We start from the raw sequence: 17,520 nt of genomic DNA, 5'->3' as shown, positions 1-17,520 counted from the left end.
GCTGGGATGAGTGTGTGTGGAAAGTGCTGGGTTTAATATTTAAACTTTTATTTTAAATCTTGCTTTTCATTTGTGTTGGGTTTTTTGAGATGGGGTCTTACCTGTGTACTTTGACTGGCCTTGAACTCCCTTTGTTGATCCAAGGGGCTTCGAATGTATAGATGCACCTCTGAGTGCTAAGATTAAAGTCTTAAAGGCAAGTGCCATAGGGCGTTGGTGGCGCACACCTTTAATCCCAGCACTTGGGAGACAGAGGCAGGTGGATTTCTGAGTTCAAGGCCAGCCTGGTCTACAGAGTGAGTTCCAGGACAGCCAGGGATATTCAGAGAAACCCTGTCTGGAAAAACAAAAAACAACAACAACAAAAAAAGCAAGTGCCATGCCTGGCTAATCTTTTCATTTCCTGATAAATATCTTTGGTTCACACAAAGACAGGACAGCGGCCCCATTTGTCTTTGTTGGTGTCTGGCCTACTCTGTGAAGCCTGGACACCCTCCTGTGTCTGTCAGCTGAGTGCGTGACACAGTCCTGACATAGCCTTCCACATCAGCCTGTGGCTGTGTAGGTGTGTCCCCATCTGTTACACTTTAGGAACTAGTTTGGGAAAGTACAGTAAGAATCTTCTGGCGTTGACAGTGTGCTCTCCAAATGCAAGCTCTGAGAATGCTCAGAAATGAGGGGTTAATAACTGAAGGAGCAAAAGAAACCTCTCACTGGATACCAATAGCGTGGGCCACTTGTCATGATGGGTTTTTGTTTGTTTTTTGTTTTTGTTTTGAGACAGGGTTTGCGGGGCGTTGGTGATGCACACCTTTAATCCCAGCACTTGGGAGGCAGAGGCAGGTGGATTTCTGAGTTCGAGGCCAGCCTGGTCTACAGAGTGAGTTCTAGGGCAGCCAGGGCGTGCACCACCACGGCCCAGCTGTTATGATGTTTTAATGAACAAAAGCGCTGTCACTCTGAAAGATTATTCTGTGTCTTAATCACAGTCACATCCTCTCCCTTAGTGGCTGGGAGGTCTTTGTTTGAGCTCTTACATCATCATCTTACACATTTGACCAGAAGATTTCCCATGTCGTAGGTGAGAGTGAACACCAGAGTAAGAGTGAGCAGTGGTGTTAGGTATTTGGGGAACATATAACCCTTCTGAAGTGGCCTACAAGATGACAGTAGAGGGATTGCCGCCATCTTCTTGTGCACCTGTGCAAGTCAGCAGACCGGAAGGCACCAAAGGAGAGGTCATTGGGTTTCCAATCCTGAGTGAGAAGCATCCTGGCCCACAGGAGGGTGGTGTGATAGGAGCAACCAGGAAGAAACAGGTATGTGTGGCGTCTCTGTGACAGCATAAACTGCTCTAAACACACCCAGAGGAGGCCAGGAAGATTTGCTTTGCTGCCTCCCTTTGTCTGAATTGTACTAGCGTAAGTCAATATAAATGCCTCTTAAAATGTACAGTTGGTTGTGTCTTCAGATGGTTGCTTCCAAGACCTTGCATGAATACCGAAGCTGTGTGTGTGTGCGTGTGCATGAGATGTGTGCTGTATGTATATATAATATTTGTATATAACCCACATACATCCTTTATATCTTAACTCATCTCCAGATTGCTTATTGTAACTAGTGCTTACAATGTGTTTTCCAGTATGAAGGCGTGTAAATAGTTACTATAAAAATATTTCAGGAAGTGATGACAAGGAGAGATGTCTGCATGTGTTCAGAACAGATGCAGTCACACTAAATCAAACCAGGTACCATACGGGTAAGATGCGCGCAAGCTGCTCAAGTGAATGCTCAAGAGAGCACAGGTCCGTGAAGGGCTGAAGATGACATCAGGGGATGCCTGCCATAGGGTCTTATAATACTTGGCAAGTTAGAACCCACATTACACTTTGTTGCAACTTTCTGAAAAAAATATTTCTGATACAGGCTTGGTCAGATCTGCAAAGGGAGAGCTCTCAAGGTGATTGTGCTAATGTTAAAAACGTGTGTGCCAGCAGATGGATGGCTCAGTGGTAGAACATGTGCTTAGCATGTGTAAGGCCCTGAATTCAGTCTTCAATACAGACAGACAGAAAGATAGACAAGTCAACCAATACATAGCCTACTTCTATTATGCTTATTTTTTTAAAATTTATTAATGTATTATATATATATATATATGAGTACCCTGCAGCTGTCTTCAGACACACCAGAAGAGGGTGTTGGATCATATTACAGATGGTTGTGAGCCACCATGGGATTACTGGGAATTGAACTCAGGACCCCTAGAAGAGCAGTCGGTGCTCTTAACCACTGAGCCATCTCTCCAGTCCCTCATTTTTTTTCTTAACATTTTAATTTTTTTTTCAGATTTGGTTTTTTCGAGACAGGGTTTCTCTGTGTAGCTCTGGCTGTCCTGGAACTCACTCTGTAGACCAGGCTGGCCTCAAACTCAGAAATCCGCCTGCCTCTGCCTCCCAGAATGCTGGGTCTACAGGTGTGTGGCACCACCGCCTGGCAACATTTTAATTTTTAACAGTCTGAATTTGGGGAAGTTGATTTGGAAGCTTGATTTTTTTTCAAACTCCTTCAGCTCCAGATTTACAACCTAGTACACTTTAAAAAAATTTTTCTCTGGGTTTTGTTATTTGAAACAGTGTTATGCTATGTGCCCTATGCTAGTTTTGACTTTGGTGTATGGTTGGTCTCAAATTCAAGATCCTTCTGTCTCCACCTTCCAAGTGCTGGAATTACAGGCTGTACCAATATATTTAGCTTTAGTAACTCATTCCTTGAAAGAAAAAAAATAAAAGATTGCATGTATTTCTTGACTTAATTTTTAAATTTTTATTTATTATTATGTATATATGTTTTGGGGGCATCCTTAGGCCATGGCACACATATGAAAGTCAGAGGAAAACTAGAATCAGTGCTCTCCTTCCACTGTGTGTGCATGCCTGCCTGCCTGTTTATATATGCATGTGGGTGAGTGGGCTTCAGTGTGCGTGTGGAAGTCAAAAGACTCTGGGAGTTGGTTCACACTGTCATTTCCACCTGAGTATTTCCTGTGTGGCAATGTAGTCAAGGCTTTGAAACCTAGCACTGACTGCCCTTCTCCCAGTCCTCTGTTCTGTTGGCTGTACTTATGATTCAGAGCCATGCTACCTAACTTGGTCAGGCCAGGCTCCGTTGCTGCAGCTGTTTCTCCATTACATTCATTACCTTCTAACTGGTGATATAAAGATAACTTCTGTTTGTCAGATGTAATTGCCATCTCCATGTCTCTCTCTCTTTTTTTTTTTTTTTTGAGTTTTGGGTCCCCACCCACCCACCCAAGACAGCTGTCCTGGAACTCACTCCGTAGACCAGGCTGGCCTCGAACTCAGAAATCTGCCTGCCTCTGCCTCCCAGAGTGCTGGGATTACAGGCGTGCGCCACCACTGCCTGGCTGCCATCTCCAAGTCTTACTGCCTCCATCTACTAACCTAGGTCTAGTTGTGGAAGCTTCTAGCTTGCATACAATCTTACCTAGTTCTAGAATGTTTTCAGCCTCTGAGACTTACTGCTGATATGCTCATCCTTTCTAGTTCTTTCTGAATAATTGCTGGCTGGTTCATCTCAACTGTTCTGTCTCAAACTCCTCACCAAGCTGACTGATCCAAACTGGCTTCTCTCAGCTTCTGACTGAATTGCTCTGCTTGGCCACATACTAACTTTGGCAATCTGTTCTAATCTTCTGGATCCTCCTCTGGCTTGTTCTATCTTCACCTATGTTTAGCTTGTTCTGTCTCTGTACCTCTTTATAACATAACTGTCTGGGCAAAACTCTCTCTTCTCTCTCCCCTTCTCTGCATTGTCCTTTAAGTAGTTTATGCTATTCTATCAATTCTTTCTCAGATTCATCACTTTGTCTGACACTCAATTAGACATCACTTTCAAACATGGCTGCTTCCTTCTACAAACTAACTTTACCTTCATTGTATGGGTTAAAGATGTGTACTAAGGGTGTGTCTGTATTCCAGTCAGAGGGATTAAAGGTGTGTACTAAAGGCTAAGCCATGCTACAACTAGAAACAGGGTTTTTTTTTTTTCCAGAAATTAGTATAATCTCCAGATTCACAGGCCAAATATCTTGCAACACAGTGGTTTTCAACCTTCCTAATGCTTTGACCCTTTAATACAGTTTCTCATATTATGGTGACCCCTAACCATAAAATTATCTTCATTGCTACTTTGTAGTTGTAATTTTGCTACTGTTATAAATTGTAATGTAAATATCTTTGTTTTCTGATGGTCTTAGGTGACCCCTGTGAAAAGATTTCATAGGTTGAGAGCTGCTGTAACCCACCTGCCTCACAGCCGCCATCTTGCTACTACCAACCCACCTGCCTCACAGCCGCCATCTTGCTGCTACCAACCCACCTGCCTCACAGCCGCCATCTTGCTACTATCATGCTTTCATTCTTTCTTTCTTTTCCTACCCTGCTTCATGAGCCTGACTCAGTTGCCCTTAGCTTGCAGCTCTGCTCTGTTTCTAGCCCGTGGTATACCTATTTCACAGCTGTTCTCTGCTTGCAAGAGAAAGCTACTTTGTGCTTGTCACTCATGTCTTGATTTATGTATCAATCCCTTGAGTAGAGGTTTCCCAGACAGGTTCATCTGAGGAAGCCTCCTAGAGGCATATCCGTGTGTCCACCTACCAGCCTGCTTTCTCCCTTTAATTTTTTTTAAGTCAGAAGTAGTAGTGCATGCCTTTAGTCCCAGCATTTGGGAAGCAGAGGCAGGGGAAATCTCTGAGTTCAAGGCCAGCCTGGTCTATAGAGTGAGTTCCAAGACAGCCAGGGCTACACAGAGAAATGCTGTCTTGAAAACCATGGAAAAATATGTTTTCTTAAGTCTATAGGTATTTTGTCTGCATGTCTTTTTACTCTGTGTGTGTGTGTGTTACCCTTAGAGGCCAAAAGAGGGCACCAGATCCCCTGGAATTGGAGTTACAGATGGTTGTGAACTGTTGTGTAGATGTTGAGAATTGAGCCAGGGTCCTCTGGAAAAGCAGCCTGTCTCCAGCCTCCTCCCTTTCCTTTATATATAGATTTCTTCATTTGTTGAAGGTCACTTTCCTTTTGGATGTGAGCCTTCTAGGAATAGGGTTTTGTTTGACTTAATCTCCACTTTGTATTCAGTCCTGAAAACAATAATTGGCATGAAGTACCCAGCAACATTTTTTTCAGTGAGTGAAGAAATAAAACAACTTCAAGCTGTTTGTCCTAGAAAACTCAGATGGTCAGTGCAGCTTATTGAACCTGGAGGTGGGGGTAATCAGAGTAAAATAAAAATATTTCCTGCCGAGGTGGCACCAATGACTAAGCTATTGGGAAGGTAAAGACTGAAACAAAACCAAAGGAAGAAGGACCGGGACTTGGCTTGTTCAGATGTGCATAGGCCTCAGACCTCCTCTCTGAGCCTTTATGTTGTGGAGTGAGCTGGGACCTCGTCCTGCATGCTGCTTTCTCACTCACTGATAGCATCCATGTAGAAGACCAGCTCCAACATCCGCAGGGTGTTAAACTGAGGAAGTCAGAGACTCTGGGGTCGCTGCTGATAGCGGCCAACAGTACCATCTACCCCTGAGGTAGGCGATTAAAGGAAAGAGGCCAGAGAGGGAAACAGACAGAGGCCTCCACTGGTGGTAGCAGGAGACTGAAGGAAAGAACTAAAAGAGAACAGTGCTGGTTGAAACCAGCTTAGGCTGCTACTGATAGTAGTCAGTGGGAGCTGCCACCGAAAAGTGGCTGCAGTTAGAGAAAAGAAAGGAGAAAAAGATGCTTGCATGCCCAAACTGGATAAAGCAAAGACAAACAAGTTCCAACAATTTCACACATACATACATACATACATACATACATACATCACACACGTTCACGGTGGACATACATACGTACGTACATGCATACACATGGTGAATGGAAACTCCAACAACTTTATTTTTTCTCTTAGCCTTTTTATATTACCTATACCTTACATAAAAAAATAATTATCTCATTCCAAATCAAATAAGATGTTATATAAAAGGGAGTTACAGCAGGATTGTTAATATAAGTCCAAAGCAGTAGCTATAGCCCTCTTTTATTCCATATATTCCATATATTCCATTATAAGTTCAAACACACAAACTCTGTGTGCATGTGAACATATATAAAAAGTGCTAAGAAAGAGATAGCCAGTCTCCAGATCTTGACTCACTTATCAATATTAATTCTTAAATTCTCAGGTAGCAGATTAAATTCCCATTTGTTTTGAAAGCAGGATGACTCTCTAAATATTTTCTCCCTTCCCAAAAATCAGAAAATGGGCCTGGGTTTGGCAGTGCATACTTTAATCCCAGCACTCAGGAAGCAGAGGATGTGGATCTCTGTGGCTTCCAGGACAGCCAGTCAGTGCTGCCTCATATATATATGGAGAGGTGGGGGGAGGACAGGAGAGGCAGGTAGACTTATGAGTTCAAAGCCCAACTAATCTATATATTCCATACCAACCAACGCTATACAATGAGACCCTGTCTCAAAAAAAAAAAAAAAATGTGAAAAGAAACAAAAAAGGCAGCAAATCCTTTTCAAAGAGGTTATGGGATTATGGGAGACAGGTAAAAGGTCAGCTAAAGAAGATCATTATTTTTACAGATAGATTATTTGAAGTCTTGTGTCCTGGAGAAATAGAAGCCCAGCTTACAGTGCCCAGAGTCACTGGGCTAAGGGGTCAGCTTTTGCTTAAGAGCCTTTGTTAGAAGGTACAGCTCAGGATGCTGTGAGTTTGCAGGACAAGAATGTGTGCTAGCATGACCCAGAATGTCTGAGGTCGTGGGCATGGGGAGACTAGAAGCTTGGCTCCTGCCCAGAACAAGATGGGAAAGTATCTAGAAGCCTGAGCTTACTAGGTTTCCAATCTTGAGTGCCCAAACCCCTCTGCAAAGCTTGGAAGGAGACCAACTCTGCCTCCATGTCCCCACTCACCTCTCAGGACCCAGTGACGACAGCCCTATGGACGACTTGACCTGAGGGGGAAATTGTTGGCTTGTAAACGCCTCGCCTCACATCACCTAGAATGCAGCCAATGCAGTTTCGATTAAACTAAGAAATCCTTTTTTAGGGATTTGTTCTTCCAGCTTTCGTCTTCCTTTTCTTGTTCTCCCTATTTCTAGACTTCTGAGAGCTGTACTGTTCATTGTCTCTACCCATCATTAAGAGAAAAGATATGGAAGCATTCCCATGGTAACAGCTTCATCTCAAAATATCTGAATGCTCTCAGCTGCCCTCCTACTCCAGGGAGAAGATGAGCGGCTCCCTCCCCATCCTCTCAGAGTACAGCTGACTGGTCCACCCCATACTGCAGTGCGGCTGCAGGCCAGGGCCAGAGAGTCCCAGAGAGCTTCTTAGCCAGAACAAATGGCAAGAACATCTCAAAATTTCAGTATTGCACATCTCTGACCCTGGGCCCAAGAACTGCCGGTGAATATGCATAGGAAGCTCAGGTATACATAATACAGGCCAGCACAGACGTGGGTCAGAGACCCACAGGTGCCACACCGATTAACGGCAGAGAAACAGGTTTGCCAAAGTTCAGATGAGTGTGCTGACCATCATCAGAGATGGAGAGAGAATTTTTTTATTTTTTGGTTTTTTGAGACAGGGTTTCTCTGTATAGCCCTGGCTGTCCTGGAACTCACTCTGTAGACCAGGCTGGACTTGAACTCAGAAATCCGCCTGCCTCTACCTCCCAAGTGCTGGGATTAAAGGCATGTGCCACCACTGCCCAGCGAGACAGGTCTTTCTTAAACCTGTATTAGATACACCATTGCATATATGCTTACCCATCACAAACTACCCCCAAACATAGAAGCTTAAACAATAAATATTTAAGCCTGACGTAATGGTGAACACTTAATCTCAGCATTCAGGAGACATAGGCAGGTAGACTTCTGAGTTTAAGACCAGTCTGGTCTACAGAGCAAGTTCAGGGTTAAAAATTCTGCCTTGGGAATTTTTTTTAAAGCAAGGTTGCTGGGAGAGTTCCTGGAGATCTGGTGTCTGCTAAGCGAACCATTTACCACGGAGCAATAATACCTCTAACCCTGGCAGCAGTTTAGCTGGTGGCTCTCAGGGTCTCTGATTAGTTTGCCAACTCTCGTTCAGGTTGCAGTCATTAGAACCAGACAAAGGGTCTTCCATACTGTACCTTCACTAGTGTCGGAAGAATGTGTTTCTTTTTTTTTTTTTAAGATTTTATTTATTATTATAACTAAATACACTGTAGCTGTCTTCAAATATACCAGAAGAGGGTATCAGATCTCTTTACCAGTGGTTGTGAGCCACCATGTGGTTGCTGGGATTTGAACTAGGACCTTTGGAAGAGCAGTCAGTGCTCGTAACTGCTGAGCCATCTCTCCAGCCCCCAGAATGTGTTTCAAAGAGACTTGATCACATGGTTATTGATAGCAGGCCCCAGATAGCAAACTTTACAAATACTGTCTCCAAATTTTAAGTTGTCTCCTCTCTTGTTTTCTTCCTTTTCATTTTAAAGTTTATGCCTAGCTGGGCAGTGGTGGCGCACGCCTGTAATCCCAGCACTTGGGAGGCAGAGGCAGGCGGATTTCTGAGTTCGAGGCCAGCCTGGTTTACAGAGTGAGTTCCAGGATAGCCAGGGCTACACAGAGAAACCCTGTCTGGAAAAACACCAAATCCAAAAAACAAACAAACAAACAAACAAAAATAAATTTATGCCTATGGCTGTTTTGCCTGTGTGTGCATCTGTGCACCATGAGGCATTACAGGTGGTGGTGCTGCCTCGTGGGTGGTGGGAATTGAACTTGGGTCCTCTGGAAGCGCAGCCAGTGCTCTTAGCCACGGAGCATCTCCCCAGCTGCGTGAGTTTTCTTTTGAAAATGTAAGTTTTCGCAGCCAGGTGCTGTAGTGCATGCCTTTAATCCTGGCTAGAAACAGGTGCATCTTTCTGAGTTTGAGGCCAGTCTGGTCTACATACTACATAGTGAGTCCCAGGACTGCCAGGGTTGTTCACAGACAAACCCTGTCTTCACTACCCCCCCCCACACACACACACGTGTACACAAGTGCTCTTTCCTGTTGTTCCTTCCATTCTAATTTTTACTTCCTTTTTAAAAATTTTTCTTGTTTTGTTTTGTTTTGTTTTGTTAAGACAGGGTTTCTCTGTATAGCCCTGGCTGTCCTGGAACTCACTCTGTAGACCAGGCTGGCCAAGAACTCAGAAATCTGCCTGCCTCTGCCTCCTGAGTGCTGGGATTAAAGGCATGCAACACCACTGCCTGGCTAAAAAAAATTTTATTCATTTATTTTACGTATGCGAGTACACTGTCACTATCTTCAGATGCACCAGAAGAGGGCATCAGATCCCATTACAGTTGGTTGTAAGCCATCATGTGGTTGCTGGGAATTGAACTCAGGCCCTCTGGAAGAGACGTCAGTGCTCTTAACTGCTGAGCCATGTTTTGTTGTTTCTTGATGTGGAGATTAGACTCAGAACTTCCCACGGGGTAGTCAGCAGACACTCTGCCACTGTGTAGTACCTCCAGGACTCAGTTTCTTTTGCTCTGAGGTACAGTGTCAGCATGTAGGTTGTAGTGCAGGCTGGCCTGGAACTTATGCTCTCCCTACCTCAGCCCCCAAAGTGCTGAAACCTGACAGATCAAAAGAATCTTGTGAAGTGTGTGTGTGTGTGTGTGTGTGTGTGTATACAGGTGTATGGGTGTGTATATAGTACAGGTATGTGTTTGCGTGTATACTTATGCATGTGTGTGGATGCCAGAGGACCATGTGGTCTCTTCCTTGCTCACTATCCATTATTTTAATTTTTCAGACATGGTCCCTTAGGAAACCTAGAGTTTACTGGCTCCCTACGTCAGCAAGCTCCAGAGTTCCACCTGCCTCTGCTCCTGGCCTTCCTCCCCAGCACTGAAGTTACAGATGTGCATTGTCACACCCAGCTTTTCAGTGGGTGCCGGGGACCACGAAGTCCTCAGGATCCCCGCTAATCCCATGTATCGTGCTCCTCGCTAACGGGAGGCAGGTCAGCCTTTGCTTGCATCAGGAATGAAGTTTTCAGAGTTGACGTTCTGGTCAAGGCTGGTGAGCGTGCTCTCTGGCTGGTCTTGTTTTTTTTCAAGACTGGGTCTCACTGTGTAGCTATGGCTGTCCTGGAACTTAGACCTAGCTGGTCTTAACTGCACAGAGATCTACCTGCCCCTGCCTCTAGGATTAAGGTGTGCAGCATTACACCCAGTTTCTGGGGATTGAGATCAGGTCATCATTAGAACTTGGTGGTGAGCTTCCTCACTGGCCTTGCATTTATAAATTTTTTAAATATATCTTTCATGTATGTGTAGGAGTGTTTTGCCTGCATCTGTGCATGTGCACCATGTGTGTGCAGTGACCACGGAGGTCAGAAGAGGGCATCGGCTCCCCCTTGAACTGGAGTTACAGATGGTTTTGAGTCACGGTGTGAGCACTGGGAACTGAACCAAGATACTCTGGAAGAGCAGTCAGTGCTCTAACTGCTGAGCCATCTCTCCAGCCCCTGTAACTTGTCTTTTTAAATCATGTGTACAGTGTGAGTACGCACCAGAGGAGGACCCTGGGTCTCCCAGAGCTGGAGTCACCTGCTAGGACAGTCAGTAGTCCTCAACCCTGAGCCATCTCCCCGGCTGCCCTTCCCCAGGCCACACACAGCTGCTTTGTGTCCCACTGCTCAGTGATACTTTTCTTAGCTTTAGTTTTTTCTGTTTTACTTTACATAGTTCTTGTTACTGTGTCGTAAGCTGACTGATCTCTCCACCACTGTGCTTTCCCGGATCTTTGCCTTTTAGACGTTGTATCTTATCTGTTCAAAAATTCAGTTTGCGTTTTGTTTGTTTTTTTAATGTCTCCGAGCCTCATAATAGTGATACTCCGTCACAAACATGCAACGACAGAAAGATACAGCATAGGTACTGATCTTGCAGTGGCCTCTCTCTGTGGACAAGAAGACACTGTTTAGTGGCCAATAAGGCCTCTCAGCACAGCTTTCCCTGACAGTCTCGCCTGCTGCTCTCTGCCCTTTTATACATAAACCGTACAAGCTTCTACCCCTGTAGTAGAACAAATTAACAAAACACTCTATATAAAAGCCAAAGCTAGTCGGGCAGTGGTGGTGCACGCCTTTAATCCCAGCATTTGGGAAGCAGAGCCAGGCACATTTCTGAGTTCAAGGCCAGCCTGGTCTACAGAGTGAGTTCCAGGACAGCCAGGGCTACACAGAGAAACCCTGTCTTGAAAAAAAAAAAAAACCAAAAACAGAACAAAACAAAACAAAACAAGCCAAAGCTGCAGAGATGGCTCAGCAGTTAAGAGCACTGACGTCTCTTCCAGAGGTCTTGAGTTCAGTTCCCAGCAACCACATAGTGGCTCACAAACATCTGTAATGGGATCTGATGTTCTCTTCTGGTGAGTCTGAAGACAGCGACAGTATGCTCACATACACTAAATAAATAAATAGATCTTAATTTTTAGAAAAAAAAAAAAAGGAAAATGCCGGGCGGTGGTGGCACACGCCTGTAATCCCAGCACTCTGGGAGGCAGAGGCAGGAGGATTTCTGAGTTCGAGGCCAGCTTGGTCTACAGAGTGAGTTCCAGGACAGCCAGGGCTATACAGAAAAACCCTGTCTCAAAAAACCAAATCCAAAAAAACAAAAACAAAAACAAACAAACAAACAAAAGGAAACTAAGAAGCCAGGCCTGGTAGTATATGCCTATAGTCCTATAATTCAAACACTCAGAAGCCAGGAGCAGGAGATCACTTGCCCTATATAGCAAGCTCCAGCCTATGGTTACTGAAGCAGACCCTGTCTTAAAAAAAGAAAAAAGAAATTAGCACATTTTACAAAAAGTGATTTCTAAAGTTCTCACGTGTCATTTAATTATAGTAACCAAGCATCCTAATTAGTACCACCCCCACCCCCATTACAAACATGATGGTTCTGAAACGGAAGGGGAAGGAGTTTGATTTGCCTGCTGTACACCCAGCCGCGCAGCTTCGCCCCTGCCCTGTGTCCACAGACACCCCCACCGGCCTTTAGAGAAGGCAGAAAAACTCTTCTCAGAGTTGGCTTTTGCTTGTGAGCCTTTCCCAAGGGAGCGAACAGAACTTCCCTAAGGACGTGATATAAGCAGTCCCACATTTCTGAGTCACACTACCCCGAGAAAAGCCCAGCATGGCGGAGCGCGCACACCACCTGCAAATACCCAGGAGAGCCCAGGGCTTATTTTTAGCCAGATAGGAAAAGTGCCGAATATCTTCCAGGAGAGCTGGCAGCTGGCAGGCTGCTGATACAGCTGTGCTTATGTAAGCCCGGGGCAGAAGGGAGGCCGAGGTCACGGAGAGGCAGGAGCTCGGTCCACCTCTGCGCGCACATTCTGCCGGGTCACAGGTCAGGAGTTGCTTCTGGAGAGAGAGGGTGATTTGGAGTATGCAGAGAACACCAGAACCTCTGGCTCCCCAGGTCTGGGGGGGAAAGGGGGGGATGTCAAAGCTCTGTCCACCAGTATCTGTTTCTTCCCGCCCTGTTATCCAGGGTAAATAAAAGAACAGAAATGCTTTCAAACGACGCAGTTGTAAAACAGAGTTCAGCTCCCTTTGACCACACGTCTCTGGCTTGTGAGTCAGATGAAAGCGATCTGTAACACCTCATCCTGAAGCTGCCAAGACCCAGCACCTGCTTTGTCCTTCAAGGAGACTTTTGCAGGAGCTATCCAGGTGCCTTTTGGTGGAGAGTCAAGGTAGGATGTCTTTTAGCAGGGGTTGATTTTAGTTATGTCTAAATCCAAACCAAGAGTAAACTGCCCTACAGCCTCCGGTGCCCATCACCAACCTCCAGCAGTTATGGCTCGGCCTGGCAGCCTTGTCTCATCGGTTCTCTCCACACTCTGAAATTATTTGGAACAGATCCAGACAGCACATTCTTTCACCTGAAAATATTTTATTGGGCAACTGTGAAATGAGGATTTTGGTTTTTTTTCCCCTGAGACAGGGTTTCTCTGTATAGCCCTGGCTGTCCTGGAACTCACTCTGTAGACAAGGCTGGCCTGGAACTCAGAAATCTGCCTGCCTTTGCCTCCCAGAGTGCTGGGATTAAAGGCATGTGCCACCACTGCTCGACTGAACGTATTGATTTTTACTCTCTGAAGTAAACCCTGGTGCCTGTGTGTACTGGCTGGTTTTGTGTGTCAACTTGACACAAGCTGGAGTTATCATAGAGAAAGGAGCCTTCCATGAGATCCAGCTGTGGGGCATTTTCTCAATTAGTGATCTAGTGGGGGGAGAGACCCTTGTGGGTAGTGCCATCCCTGGGCTGGTAGTCCTGTGTTCTATAAGAAAGCAAGCTGAGCAAGCCAGGGGAAGCAAGCCAGTAAGTAACATCCCATGGCCTCTGCATCAGCTCCTGCTTCCTGACCTGTGTGAGTTTCCGTCCTGACTTCCTCTGGTGATGAACAGCAGTGTGGAAGTGTAAGCTGAATAAACCCTTTCCTGCCCAACCTGCTTCTGGGTGTCCCGGAATACGCCCTGACTAAGGATGTTTGTGCAGGAATAGAAACCCCGACTAAGCCGGGCAGTGGTGGCGCACGCCTGTAATCCCAGCACTCTGGGAGGCAGAGGCAGGCGGATTTCTGAGTTCCAGGCCAGCCTGGTCTACAGAGTGAGTTCCAGGACAGCCAGGGCTACACAGAGAAACTCTGTCTTGAAAAAAGAAAGAAAGAAAGAAAGAAAGAAAGAAAGAAAGAAAGAAAGAAAGAAGGAAGGAAGGAAGGAAGGAAGGAAGGAAGGAAGGAAGGAAGGAAGGAAGGAAGGAAGGAAGGAAGGAAGGAAGGAAGGAAGAAAGGAAGGAAGGAAGGAATCAACCCTGACCAAGACATGGCACTATGTAGCTGTCTGCAATAAGGCATTGCCCAGGCTAGCTCCCTGGTAACTTATTGGCCCTGTGGGGGTGCTAGGGATGTTCTTTCCACTAGAGGGCACTGTGTCTCCAGGACTTCGCGGGGCTCCTAGTCAGCTTGGCCACTCCAGAGCAGCTCAGGAGGCAGTATTTAGTACAAGTTCATTATTAGGCACCAACTGGGTGCTTCTTATATCAAGGATGGAGGTAGAAAAGGTCAAACACGGTGCTCTGTGACTCTGTATTGGGAATGGTTTCTTCGTGTTTCCCTTTTAAAACATCAGCTATGTCATCTGGTGGAAACTATTTTAGCCCTCCACAGGGTGCTGCCTCCTGCTGTAAACTGCAAATCTGGTTACCTGGTTAGATGTTCTAACTGCCATATATGGTCTTTTTTGGAATGTGAATGTATCCAAGTAAGATTCCAACGTGTGTTCATGTCTGAGACATTTTATTTTTTATTTTTGACTCCATGAGTGGAATGTGCTGCCAAGAAGGAGGAGTCTGGTGTTTACTGAGAGCCACTGAGCCATTCCTCCTTCCCTTTTCTCCTTTTTTTATTGTTTTTGTTTTTGCTTTTTTTTTTTTTCCAGGCAGAGTTTCTCTGTGTATCCCTGGCTGTCCGAAGAACTCACTCTGTAGACCAGGCTGGCCTAGAACTCAGAGAGACCTGTCTGTCTCTGCCTCCCAAGAGCTGAGATCAAAGGTATGGACACCAACCACCCAGCTCCCTTTTCTTATTTTATTTTTTAGATTTATTTATTTATTTTGTGTATGTGAGCACTCTGACACTCTCTTCAGACACACCAGAAGAGGGCATCAGATCCCATCACAGATGGTTGTGAGCCACCATGTGGTTGCTGGGAATTGAACTCAGGACCTCTGGAAGAGTAGTCAGTGCTCTTAACCACTGAGCCATCTCTCCAGTCCTCCTTTTTCTCATTTTTATCTGCACCCAGCAAGATGGATGATAATAACCCTATTTAAATTCCGAAGAAGAAAGCCAGGTAGGAGTGGTGCACACTTTCAATCCCAGCACTTGAGGCAGAGGCAGGCAGATATCTGAGTTCATGGCCTGCCCCCATCTACAGACTGAGTTCCAGGACACCCAGGACTGCACAGAGAAACTCTGCCACTGAGCTGCTATCCAACCTCGAGTTTCTTTGGGACATTTGTTTGTTTGTTTCTGTCTCAGAACAGAGTGCCTGCCAGCGTTAAATGAGGCCCCACGTTTGCTCTTCAGCTCCACAACACAAAACGCTGAAAGCTAAAAAGAAAGAGGCCTGCCAGGTATACTTGTGATCCCAGTACTTGGAAGGCAGGGTAGGAAGATCACTGCAAGTTCTAGGCCAGCCTGGTCTAGGTAGTCAGGTCCAGGTCAGCTGGACGCATAGGAAGAGACCCTGTCCCAAAATAAGCACCAAGCTGAATAGATAAATAAAACCAAGGAAACAGATTCATTGAGGAGAAGCTGAAGGTCTCCCTACCCAGCATGGAGGCACAGCCAGATGAATAATTTCTTCCCCACCAAACCTGTCAGGCCACACTGACTGCTGTGGTCCTAGGCTGTAAAAAACAAAGGGCATTGTAATGACACCTTGACACTTAGGAGGTCTTTTGATAGCACTACAACACAGAAGTAATACTAAACAGATATCTGATTATAGGATCCTAAGAGGTGTTCTCACCATGACATCGGTCTCCACAAACCCTCTCCACAGCTACGACGCTGGCTTCTGCAGAGGGAAGCACCACTGTCATTAGATGCATGACATCATCACTGGGACTCTGCTCATGGAGATTTCTTTGTGCTGATGGCTTTGGGGGGGAGGACTGGCACCATGGCCCCTGGTACACCGGAAGCAGGTGGCAAAGCCAAGACCCACCAACTCTCTATTTAAATCCTATAGTTTAATGAAGAAAGATAACATGCATAATTTGAGAAAAAGCAATGGACTCTTGAATGTCCTGCATTAGTGAATAAATCTGAATACCTTTCCAGATATCTATTTGTAAACCCACTCACACACTGCTAGCCTCACCCCTACCATCTCTCTTGCCCCAGCAACACAACCAAACCCATCCCCAGAGCCCCAGCTGTGCTGGCTGGTTCCCTGAACCTCCTCCGTTACATTAAGGAGAGAATGACGACAGGCAGTAGAGAGCATGGATTTACTGGTTCAAGTTGGGAAAAAAGATACAGATGGCAGGTGTCAAAGCAGCAGAACCAGGAGGCTTTCAGAAAAGCCCAGTCCTGAAATTTTCAGCCTTAGGCAGTCACAGCATTGAGGTTTTGGGAAGCAAGGACAAGCGTGGGTGTGTTCCAAGCCACCAACCTCTCGCTAACAACCCCGGGATAATGAATGAGCCTTCAGCAGACGCCTTTGCTCTCTGGTAAAAGGAGCGCCCACTGCAGAGCGTCCTTCTGCAAATACCATTGTGCTCCAGGAACCATCTGGCACATGTGCTCCGTCCTCCATTCCTCCAGTGTTCCTGGTAGTTCCCTGACTTGGGCCCCGCCCCCTTCTTGGATATAAATTGCTGCAGCAAACCAAGCCAGTTGAATGTTTACCGGAGCTTCCCAGGCTTTCCCTCACTTGGTTAACCCCGTAGCTCACTGCCCATGGAACTGCTCAGAGCTAATGAGCTCTCAGAAGCAAACATCTCCCTCTGCTACAGTTACTGTGCGGTTTTGGAGTGTGCAGAGCCAGGCAAAGACATACAGAACAGAGCCACGGTAACCGGATGGAGGAGCTGGGCACAGCACACACATTCTCACTGTAGGACGTCCTTCATGGAGAAGGGACAGGTTAACTCCAGCTCTGCAGAGGACTTGGACAGCTCCCTGAGGAGGCACAGCCGGCTGCCACAGCTGTAGGGCTGATCACGTGCTCCACACTCAGGGGCGAATCCACGTTCCTGCCGCACAGGGGCGAATGCCTAGGAAACTGAGACTGCCCACTGCAGCCTCTGGGTCCTGTCTTACACAAAACCAGTTTCCTCTTCTGACCTAGCTTGGTGGTTTACCAGGCTGGAAAGTCAGGGGTCATCAGGGACCATCAGAGCAAGCCTCCTGCTTCCAGCCTGCCTCGCTGATTGCATTCAGAGAACAGATAGATTTGTTCCTTAGTCATTAGTTGGCGGTGCCCTTCACAGACAGGATGGACACACTAAATTATCAGCCATAACCCCTTTGTCCACATCCCCTGGAGTCACTGGATTATCCTAAAGGGGTTGAGAGATAAAATCTAGACTCCCAGAGTGTCACACCACCCTAAGGACACCAAACAGTTCTTCAAAGTCCCACCTTCTGGGTACACGCAGTTCCTTCTGTCCTGAACACAAGTCCTATCCACTTGTAGATCCTTTATGATTTAGCTCTAATCACCTTGGACCCCTGTGCCACCACAAGTTTTGCATTTGTCTCTACTTGGTACCCTCAGGTTTTGTCAGTGTCTTTCCCAGCTGACACAGACCTCACTAACCTCTGTGTCTGGATATAGCGCCAGGAATGACTATCTAAAACATACAAGGCTCAGAATTCC

This window comes from Apodemus sylvaticus, chromosome 10 (assembly GCF_947179515.1).
Source record: "Apodemus sylvaticus chromosome 10, mApoSyl1.1, whole genome shotgun sequence".
NCBI classification, from domain to species: domain Eukaryota; kingdom Metazoa; phylum Chordata; class Mammalia; order Rodentia; family Muridae; genus Apodemus; species Apodemus sylvaticus.
Note: the sequence above shows the minus strand (reverse complement) of the source record.